Source organism: Channa argus, chromosome 15 (genome assembly GCF_033026475.1).
Source record: "Channa argus isolate prfri chromosome 15, Channa argus male v1.0, whole genome shotgun sequence".
NCBI classification, from domain to species: domain Eukaryota; kingdom Metazoa; phylum Chordata; class Actinopteri; order Anabantiformes; family Channidae; genus Channa; species Channa argus.
This window is the reverse complement of record NC_090211.1, coordinates 3534569-3545546: the sequence shown is the minus strand read 5'-3', so window position 1 is coordinate 3545546 and position 10978 is coordinate 3534569.

The window sequence follows — 10978 nt, the reverse complement described above, 5'->3', positions numbered from 1 at the left end:
GCGCGCCATGCACGCGTGCGTCTTTGCAGTCAGTCACGCCATCTTGGTTTGCAGAAAATAACATCAGTCTTTGCTAAATGTCAGGACAGATTTACAACCGCGGTCTTACTGCTTTCTGCTTACACAGCACTGAGACGGCGAACAACTAGCCTCAAATTATTCTGTTCACTAAAAAATGAGTTTGTAAATGAAAAAAGAGCTATGATAACCAACTTAAATAAAAATTATTTACTATTTGCATACACTGTGCAGAAGCACTGGGAAAAATTCCAAGATAACGTAGCCTCTGAGCACAAGCATGTAAAACACCTTCCACCCCATACAGTACAGTTAATAAATGTGTGTAACCGGGGCTTGAAATGAACTGTGGAGAGTAGCTTTCTAAAGTCACACGGCATTTCCACCGGCAGTTTTGTTGTTTGATGTTTTTTGTTGTTTGATGAACCAGCTATTCTGTGACAACAGTGATCATGGGAGAGCAGAGAGCGGAGAAACTGCAGCACGAAGGCCATAACTATGCCTTCACATCCAATAATTCACAAAGTGCACATAAAATGCGGAAAATCCATTTGCATTCCTACCACGAGTCACTTGCACGGTTGAGCCCTGTGCCAGTCAGGCCATGGTTAGTGGTGTCAAAACAAATTAGCGAAATTTGCAACAGTGGAAAGTGTTCTGCACGTTGATTTGTCATGAGTTTTTCCGCCGGATGCCTTTCCTGCTTATGATACAAGTCATGTGTCTTGTACCATCCAACCACCCTGACCCCCTCTGTTAATGAACTTTTAGCTTTGTATATGTTGATCCATTAGGAGTCAAATATTCACGGCCTCTATTGTACTTGATTGACAGCCCTGACACAACCATTAACAACAATATGTACAGCTGGGCGCGAAGGTTTGCATACTTTTATGTTCAAGGTAATTTTTCAACTTCCTCTTTAGATTTGTTGTATCTTTAATAATTCAAAACCCTCTAAACTGTGTCATAACACTTCAGTTCATTGTACAAAGGTTTGCATTGTAAATTAGATGGCCTGTGTGTTTTCTCCTGTTGGGCCCGTAAACTGCAAACACACAGCTTTCTCTTAATCAATGTGTATGTGATCTCCTTCTGATTCTTCCAAAATATCAGAAATCATCACAAATTACTTTTAGGCAACTGCACACGTCCAACTGTACACCACACATAATGTGAGATTACAGTCTACATGTAACAACATAATGCAAAATGTAATTAAACTCCTACTCTATTCCTGTGTATCTTCTGTACTACTAGAGGAAATATGTCAACTTGAATGAACCTTTTCGTGAAATAGTTAGATAGAACTAAATAGAACTTAATAGAACTAATACTGAAATAGTTCCATCATGCATGGCCTATGCTGGCAAGTCAATAAATCTGCTATGCAAATGGCTTGTGAGTGTAAATATATGGGAACAATAAAAAACAAGTGCTTCTGTAGAAACTTTTAATGGTAAGGAATGGAAAAAAGTGATGCTCAACCCCCCAACATGCAAATCAAATTATAGTATTAAGTACAGTAGTTTTCTTGAGTCCATTGTTTTTACAGCAGGTCAACATAGTGTTTAAAAAGTTGTGCAACAGAAACTATGCAACAGACGTTTCTGTTGTATTTGTGCAACAGAAACTATTAACAAATATTCTGTTCTCTCTCATTATATTTGTCCTTCATTCCATTTATTGCTGGTTTCCCAGTGGCTGATAAAAATCAAATGGGACATGATATTCTTCAGCTTGCAAACAGCAGCAGGGCACAAAAAAGTTGGACAACAGCTGTTTTTGAACCTATTGTGTGCCGTAGAAATATAGTGGAATTACCTCTGAGGTAGAGTGGAGACCTTATCTTTGAGGTTCAACCTTTATATCTCACAGTAATAAAAGATCCCATAAAATGTTATTAGGATCTAAAGATAAGATGGGAAGCATCACTATTTGGTGCTACTGTATTTGATTTCGGTCATATTTATTTCCTCCTTGTACCTGTAGTGTACAGTTTGTTCTTGCACTTGCATTGAGTATGGTATATTTAACTTTATAACATTTCAGAAGTAAAAAAAAAGTAATAATACTGTTTTCTCCATTTTATTTGACAGCTGTATATACTGATTCTTTCTGCATTAAGAACATATAAAGCATGATGCTTTGGTATAAATAAAACAACTCAACAGTATTTATGGTTGAAATGATAAGTCAATCAGTTAATAAGCAAAAATAATTGCCAACTTATACATACTTAAATGGAATGATTTGGTCCATAATAATTTCAATGCTTTTTAACTAATCTGGATGTTCTAGACTAATGTGAACAAAGCAAGAAACATGAATGTACTTTCTGTGTAGAATAAACTAAAGTAATTAAGCTGAAACCATAATCAGGTTAATCTAAAATGAAAGTAACCAATATTACGGATCTTTATTAAATAGTTAGGAATTAACTCCACCTTGTTTAACAATAACAATAAAATGCACGCACTGTCATGAAATACTTTCATGAATGTGTGTCTGTCTATTTTTTCTGCATTGGTAGCACAGGAGTTTAACTTTGATATATTGGGTTGTTGATTTAAATAAATGAACTGAGTACTTCTTCTACCAGATCTGCTATGTCAGCACTCCCAGGTTTATACGTTCTGGGAAGCTGATCTCATACATTAATTTATATAGTACTATATAATATATATTGCCATTATGTTAGTTATTCATAAAGGGGCCAGTTGGATCAGTGGTAGAGCATTGGGTTGGGATACAGCAGACCAAGGGTTCAAACCCCAACCCCCCAGGTGTGGCCCCACACATGGGCCGCCAGGAAGGGCATTTGGCAAAAAGACACATGCAGAACAAGAAGAAAGCAGCTGATGTTAGATATTCATAATCAATCATATATTATGAATATCAAGTAAACAGCAACACCTGTTCTAACTATAACTATCATTTTTATGAGAAAAGCACTATTTAATTGACAGTGTCTCTAGTGGTGCATAGGAACTGTAACCATGTAAAATAATAATTCTTTGTTGTTTACTGTTTTAGTACCGTGTTGCAGTGAGCTGGATCATTGTGCAGTGATGGTGGTGGTTTTGGGTATTAGCCTATAAAAATCCTGGCTCCTCGACTTTTAAACGCAGCATTACGTCACATGTTACTTACAACAACCCACTGTGTGACAGCAGCAGAGAGAGGGTGGGGGGCAGCTTTGCTGTGTGCTCATCGAGACAGCGGCCCTCCCCAACTCCGACTGAGCGCATGCCGCAGAAGGGGAGACACTCCCCCTAAAAAACAATGCGCGATTCCTCGGGTCAGTACGGTAATGGGGGAAAACCTCCAGCCTCGGTAGAGGGCGGAGTCAGCATCATGCTCGGTCATCTCTGTGTTTTTTTGTTGCTGTGAGGAACCAAAGGAGGCCGAGCCGGACAGAGCTGCACCTGGCTCCACCCCTCCGCCCTGTCTGGTCTGCGTGGTTGACAGTGCGGTGGAGCCGTTGGGCGGCCTGGAGCACCATCAGCGCCGACTGACTGGATGTATGCAGCCTGCAAAGTTTCCGTTTAGCAGGCCTGAGGTGTGAAAGTTTATGAGTGCTGTGTCGTACGTTTACTCTACATGATCATGCTGGCAGAGAATAGTGGGGAAGTGGTTTTGATCATTTCCTTTTTATTTCTTTTGGTGAGAATCACTAAGTTCAACAACATCTGTTAAAATATTCAAATGCTTTAATATTCACCCAGAGCACATAAACATCTTTTAATACATAATTTGTGCTTTGCTTTAATCTTTATGAGCTTTAAGGGACGTTTTGGCTTAACATGAAAAGTTTAAAGGCTACAGAATTATAAATACTTGTTGAATATAATAAAATGTAAATTACTCTCAGATTTTTGTTTATTAAGCATTAAGGCTGCAGGGCATGTTTCTAAAATTGTTTAGTTATAGAAGAGCATAATCCAACCCAATCTTGCCCCCACATCTGCTTGACAGAGGAGCTAAACTACCCTAACCACAGCTAGAATAGCCTACCTACCTAGCAACTAACTTTCTGTAATTTTAAAGAAAATAAGAGATAAGTTCCTTATCACAATTAGCAGTGCTTTTGTCTAGTTTCACTGAACCACATTATCTCTGTGTCCTTTAACAACTTATCTCCTTTTTACCAATGACCTTTATGTCCTTCATTCTCTAGTTCACTCTATTACCCCATCACCTGTTGTCTAGATTATTTATTTGTTTGTTTGTTTGTTTGTTTGTTTGTCCTTTTGGCTTTTCCCGTGAGTTCAGGGTCACTACAGCAGATCATTGTCTGCATGTTGAATTAGCACAGTTTTTTATGCCAGATACCCTTCCTGACTCAACCCTCCCCAATTTCTACCAGGTTTGGAACAGCCATGGGGGCTGTTAGAGGGTTAATGTCTTGCCCACTTTGATCAAACCACTGACCCTGTGGTCTGTGAATGACAGCCTTTACCAACTGAGCTACAGCCACCCCCACCTGTTGTATAGATGCTGTGCTTAAATAAAAATTATTTCTAATTCAAGCACATTTTGTGCATTCAGTTATTAAAGTATCACTCATCACTGTTAATATTACCTCTAGTTTTAAAACAGCAATATTTCTAAACTAGTTTAAAGAAAATAACCTACCTAAATTTTATCATTGTTAGTAAGTATAGACCTTTCTCCAACCTTTTGCACTTTTATAACTGTTGGAAAAGTAGCAGTAATTCAACTTACCACATCCCTCACATACCTTTCTAGCAATAATTTTTTTTTTAAATTGGCTTTGTATAACACAATCCTCAGTATCACATTCACATCTCAAGGCTCCATTCTTGGACCTCTCATTTTCTGCTCCTCCTATTCTCATGTGTACCTTTTCTTTTAGATCATGTGGATGGCTGAGTGCATCCATATTTCCTACCTGTGGAGGCGATGGCACCAAGTGGCATTATGGGAAGAGGGCAAGTTGGCAGCAGCAGTGCGATGCTTCGGGCAATGCTCCGCTGGGAAACCGTGGGTCCTGCCATTGACAGATAGCACCTACCTAAATGTTGTTGCTGACCAAGTACAACCCTTCATGTAAACCGCATTCCATGATGGCATTGACCTCTCTCAGCAGGATAATGGACCCTGCCACACTACAAAAATGGTTCAAGAATGGTCTGGGCAACATACCAACAAGTTTAAGTTAATGATTTGTCTTTCAAAATCTCCAGATCTAAAGCCGATCAAGTACCTATGAGAGGTGCTAGAAAAACAGGTCCAAGCCACGGAGGCCCCATCTCACCACCTACAAGACATAAAGTATCTGGTACTGACAGTTTGATGCCAGATAATACAACATACCTGTAGAAGTCTAGTGGAGTCCATGCCTCAAGGGATCAGGGCTGTTTTGGTGGCAAAAGGGGGACCTTCCAAATGTTAGGTGGGTGGTCATAATTTTATGGCTGATCGGTGTATATTATGTTAAAGCCCAGGATTCAAGGACCATGTGAAAGTTTAGAACAATGTGAGTTGGTTGAAAGATACTTATTCTCTTCTCAGAATCAGAAACTGACAGAATCCAAATTCTTAAAGGACAGATGAACGGAGCGTATACATGAAGATGAAACTTTCCAATAGGACAATGATCCAAAAGACTTTCTCAAATTTCACATTTTATAGTTTTTCTTGGTAACATTGGGTCTTTTTCCTGCATATTTTTCTGTCCTGCCATGTTTCCACGTAGCTACATTTTCGTTATAATCCTTTCCATGGTTCATTTTAGGTATGATCAAAGTTTCATCCCTTGTTAAAGAATGAAAACTGTACTTTAGGGAAAAGCTGACAACGTGACATTGGACTGTAGTTTTTAGACTGGAGGTTTTAGCTGACATGAAACAAGTCAGCCTTCGTCCTGCAGCAGAGAGGCCTTGCTCGGTTTTATGAGGCATGTGCGCCCAAGTCTTGTATTGCTGAACGCTGCAGGAAAACCTATAGGGTGCTCCTACCAAGTTTCAATTGTCCCTACCTTGGATACCAGTCCTTCCTTAGGAACGTTTGAACGTTTGAGATTTTAAATTTGGATACATTTGTTCGTCTAATTCTCAAAAGCTGAATGTTTCCTCATAGTGAAACTGAAGATCTATTGCTTCACTGACTGTTTATGAGAAAGAAATGGTTCCCTGGTTTTGCAATTGATCTTACTTGATTGATGAATCTTAGAGTAGTTTATTACACCTTGTCAGTTATGTCTGCAACCTGTAGACTAACCTACTGATTCATGTCTTCTACAACACTACCAACACCAACTTTGTGTCAGTACGCAGAGTCTCAATTGAATTTGGCATGACACTTGCGTTTGTGTCTATACCAGGCGCGTGATTAGGTACGTGTTCACTTGTGCACTGGAAGCATTTTGTTTACAAAGAGCAATGTGAGGAGTGTGTAGGACCCTCAAAGAACACACTGAATTTGAGAAAACTCAATTTTTAAGTATCTATCTCCTTTCCTCCTCTTGTCCCTCTCTCCTCTCCTCTCTTTGTCTTTCTCTGTCCCCCTCTCTGTCCCTTTCTGTCCCCGGCCTTGAAACTGTGTGTCTTCCAGCGTGCAGCTACTGGTCCTACCAACCTGCCCGATGGTCTGTTGTTGCTTTTTGTTGCTCTTTTCTTTTCTTTCTTTACTTTCCACTCACCCCAACCGGTCAAGGCAGATGGCCGTCCACCCTGAGCCTGGTTCTGCTGGAGGTTTGTTCCGTTAAAGGGAATGTTTCCTCTCCACTGTTGCCTAGGGTTTGCTCAAGGGGAAATTGTTGGTTTCTCTCTATACATCTTTATAGTCTTGACTTTATTCTGTAAAGTACCTTGAGATGACTTTGTTTTGAATTGGCGCTATGTAAATAAAGTTGAATTAAATTTATATGAAGGGAATGTAAACAGAAGGTGTATCATGTCATAATGCAACTTTTTTTTGCATGAACAAAGCTCTACATTTACTAACCAGCAATCGTCTTTTCCAACACACACACGAACACAAAGTAACATTTACTAAGGTACTGTACAATTTTTACCCAACACTGGTTTCCAAACTTTTCCTCCTAGTGAACTTATAGAAATGAGACATATCTAAATTACTCACATCATGGCTTTTTAAAATCAAAAAGTAGAGCAAAATACAAAGACTGAAAAGTGCATACTGTCTCACCACCCTTTAGATTTATCTGGTGAATCTCTGGAGGGGCCTGACCCATAGTACGGTAACTGAACTAGCTAACCAGCAAGTTTAGTTGCCATTTTACTCAAGTGAACTTCTACTTGTGGAGTGGAGTGTGTGATGGAGTATTTTAAAGTGTTGTATTAGCATTTTTATATTAAGAATCAAATTTCTTCTTCTTACATAGACTCAATCACCTCAGAACCATCAGTTTTCTTTTATTCAGACTTCCTCTGCACACATTTGTGGTTTCCTCATCACTCAGCAGAAATGTGTTATGATCGACCTCGCTGAATAAATTAAGGTAAAAGTAATACACCAGAGATTTGATGAGTTTCAGTTCAGCAAAATATAACAACAGAAAATAGCCTCTAGACAACACTTTGTATTCAGGATGGAAACTGAGTTTATAGCCAAGTTATTTTAAGATGAGCACAGCTTTCAGGTGTGACTGTGTGAAAGTGTTGGTGAGAAGAAAAGACCTAAAAACAGCATGATGTGGGAAACCCAGGTTTGAAAAGCCGCCATTGATTTTGAACTAAAAATCTGACTTAAAATCTTCTTTAAAAGTCAAAATTTTGGGCAATACAACAACTTATACTGACAGGAAGTCAAGAGCAGAGAGGAAATGATTGAAGGTGAACAATATTACTGACGTTGACTCTCTGCAGGCTGCACTGACTCATAATGAGACGGTTTGTGTTTCAGGTGAACTTTATTCATTTAATCCCTGAGACAGCATGTCCATAACTGACTGCCTGTCTGGGTGTTACCTGCACTCACACCTACAGAATATTAATATCCTCTGAAGAGAAATTTAAAGAGTTACGTAACATAGGAGATAAAACACATCTGTCACAGCTGGACTTTCAGTGACAGACTCAGAGAGGAAATTCTTTTAAGGATTTGACTTAAAAGAAAGCAGAAAATTGTTTTCAAAGCATTTATGAATTATTAATAAATTCTTGTATTAACCCAGACAAACTGTTTCCTTCCACAGAAAGATGTATTATCTTATTTATATAACTGTATATTTAAATATATAGTAAAAAAGAAAATCGTCACACCCCCTTAACGTTTTTCACATTTTATTGGAAATTTAATCTAAAATTTCAAATAAATGCAGATGTTGTCCATCTACATGCAATAACACATTTTTCAAAATGATCCAAACCTGAAAATGTTCTTTTCTAAAAGTATTCACATCCTTTGCAATGACCTCTGACCATGGTTTAGTGCATCCTTGAACGATACCGGTTATACTGAAACATTCTAAAGTGCTGTGTGCTCCCAGCAGCATAGTGGCCGTAATAATTGTAAATGGAAGAAATCTGGAACTACAGTGGCTCTTTCTAGAGTTAGATGCCAATAAGTAACCACACAAGAAGGACCTTGATCAGAGATGTGACCAGGAACCTAGTGGTCACTCTAACAGAGAAAGTTTGTCCTTCCGAAGAGAAAACACTAAACAGTCCGCTCTTAGCGTTTGCCCAGCAGCATAAAGGACACTGTGGGCATGAGGAGAATGTTTCTGTGGTCTGAAATTTTTGGGAAGAGCTCAATGCACTGTGGCAAACACCAGGTGCTGCTCATTACCTGCTCTTCTGCTTGTTATCAGTGACATACCAATGTGTCTTGGGGCCATAACCTTAAACCTGTCACCTTTTTTTCCAGTAAGGCATCGTTAAATAATTTATAGGTAGTTTAATTTAGGGCAACATTCAGGAATCCATGAAGAGGATCTATCATAGTAAGGTTTAGGGAACCTATGCAAGCTGTTGAAATCTGTAGATAGCCTGCTTTCAAGCCGAGACATTTCACTTCTTTTTTTTTCTGCTAAAACTCTGGATTATAATGAAGATGAAAAACAGCAATTGTTTCAGCAGGACAAATTAACTTTGCTGATGCTAGTTAACATCTAATCAGATAAAAAGCATAATGGCCCAGATGTTATGCCCCAGGGAAAATGCTAACTGCACTTACAATTTAGGGAGAAGACTTGAAGACTATTAATTTTAAAAAGTAATCACATCACTGCCAATGAAAAAGTCAAAACCGGCAGGTTGCTAGGCAGCTTTAGACAGCACCCAGTGATGCCAACCTTTGATTTGCATCGCGGTGAACCTGTGTTAATATACACTGATCAGCCACAACATTAATACTGCCAGTTCCACCTGTGACCTTTGACCCTAATTATTTAATGAATTACAGTACAAGTTTTTCCATAATAACTATAATCAATATTGTTCAAAATACTGCACATTGTTTTCCTAGTGGAGTACTTTTATGTTGGTACTTAAAATGTAGATAATCTGCTTAGTACTTTTACTTGACTTTTACTATAGACTGTTCAGAGTGGCCATGCTGACTATATATATATTTATCATTTTTGAGTGTATATATCTAATGCAATCATAATAACATTTTAACGCTAGTTTTGATAACATGCTTTGTGTAAATCTTGGGCTGGCAGAAAAAATAAATCTTAATTGTTTGTCTCCATTAACACTGTTAGAATTCCAACTGCAGCATCCTGGGTTTTTCTTTTTCTCAGTGAATCCTGAATTCAGAGACCTGAATATCACTGTACCCGACACACACTGAGACTGAGATGGATTCTATATTTGAGAGGAAAGGTAAAAACCTGTCAGCAGGAGGAGACATAGATGTAGAGACACTGTGATCTTTTACACCTGCAGGTTTCAGGGTTTTCACTTTTAAAGCCAGATGAAAGATCAGATCAGTGGTTTAGATTGACAGAAATGAAATGATCGCTCTGAGTAGGATAAAAAAGTGTCCACACATGTTAGAGTAAGAAACTGTGTTCTAGTAGACTGGGAGTGGTAGGAAGTGATGAAGAGAAAAACAGATGAGGAGATTTTCTTGACTTTGACAAAAACAAAAGTCTCACATGTTTAAAAAGATATTAATCTGACAGACATTCTCAGAACATTCAGACAATAGAAAACTGCTTAATGTTAGATTGTTCTGTTATATTTGGACATAATTAGTTTACTGTTCAAACAACCAGTTAGACTCCATTTTGTTTTTAATGACATGAGGAAAAGATAAAGTTCATGTAGTCGTGTAGTCATTATTATCAAATGACAACAAAGGATTCAGCTCTGAAATGTATTAGTCAACCAGATATAATTAAAATTCTCTGACTCATTTAGAAAGACAAGCCTCACTTAAAAATGTTAATGGTAAATGGCCACCTATATAGCCCTTTTATTCAAAAGTACTTTACAATGCTGATTCCCATTCACTCACACACTGATGGCAGTGGCTGCCATGCAAGGTGCTCACCTGATCCACCGGGAACAACTTGGGGTTCAGTGTTTTGCCCAAGGACACTTCAACATGTAGCTGGGAGCAGGATTGAACCACTGACCCTGTGGTCTGTGGATGACTTCCTTACCAACTGAGCCACAGCCGCCCCTAAATGTTAGAAGCAAATATCTCTGCACTGATGTTAGTGCTATTCACACTAAGAGAATACTCAAAAATCGCTTAAGCTTTAAGCCCCAAACAAGTTCATCAACAGTTCTGGTCAGCTTTTACTTCGATTCACAGATTGCAAGTTATTATTGATGAGATTTCCTGTCTCCCTAGCTTTGTCACCTGTTAAACCTAATTGATCTAATAATTGCAGCTTTTGTCTTTCATTCTACTGTACTTTATTCGAGCAAACCGATTTGTGTGTACCGATGCTGCTTTTGAACTGCGAGCTGATAAGTCAGATGGTCCCTCTCCCCTTAAGCATGGAGGAAAC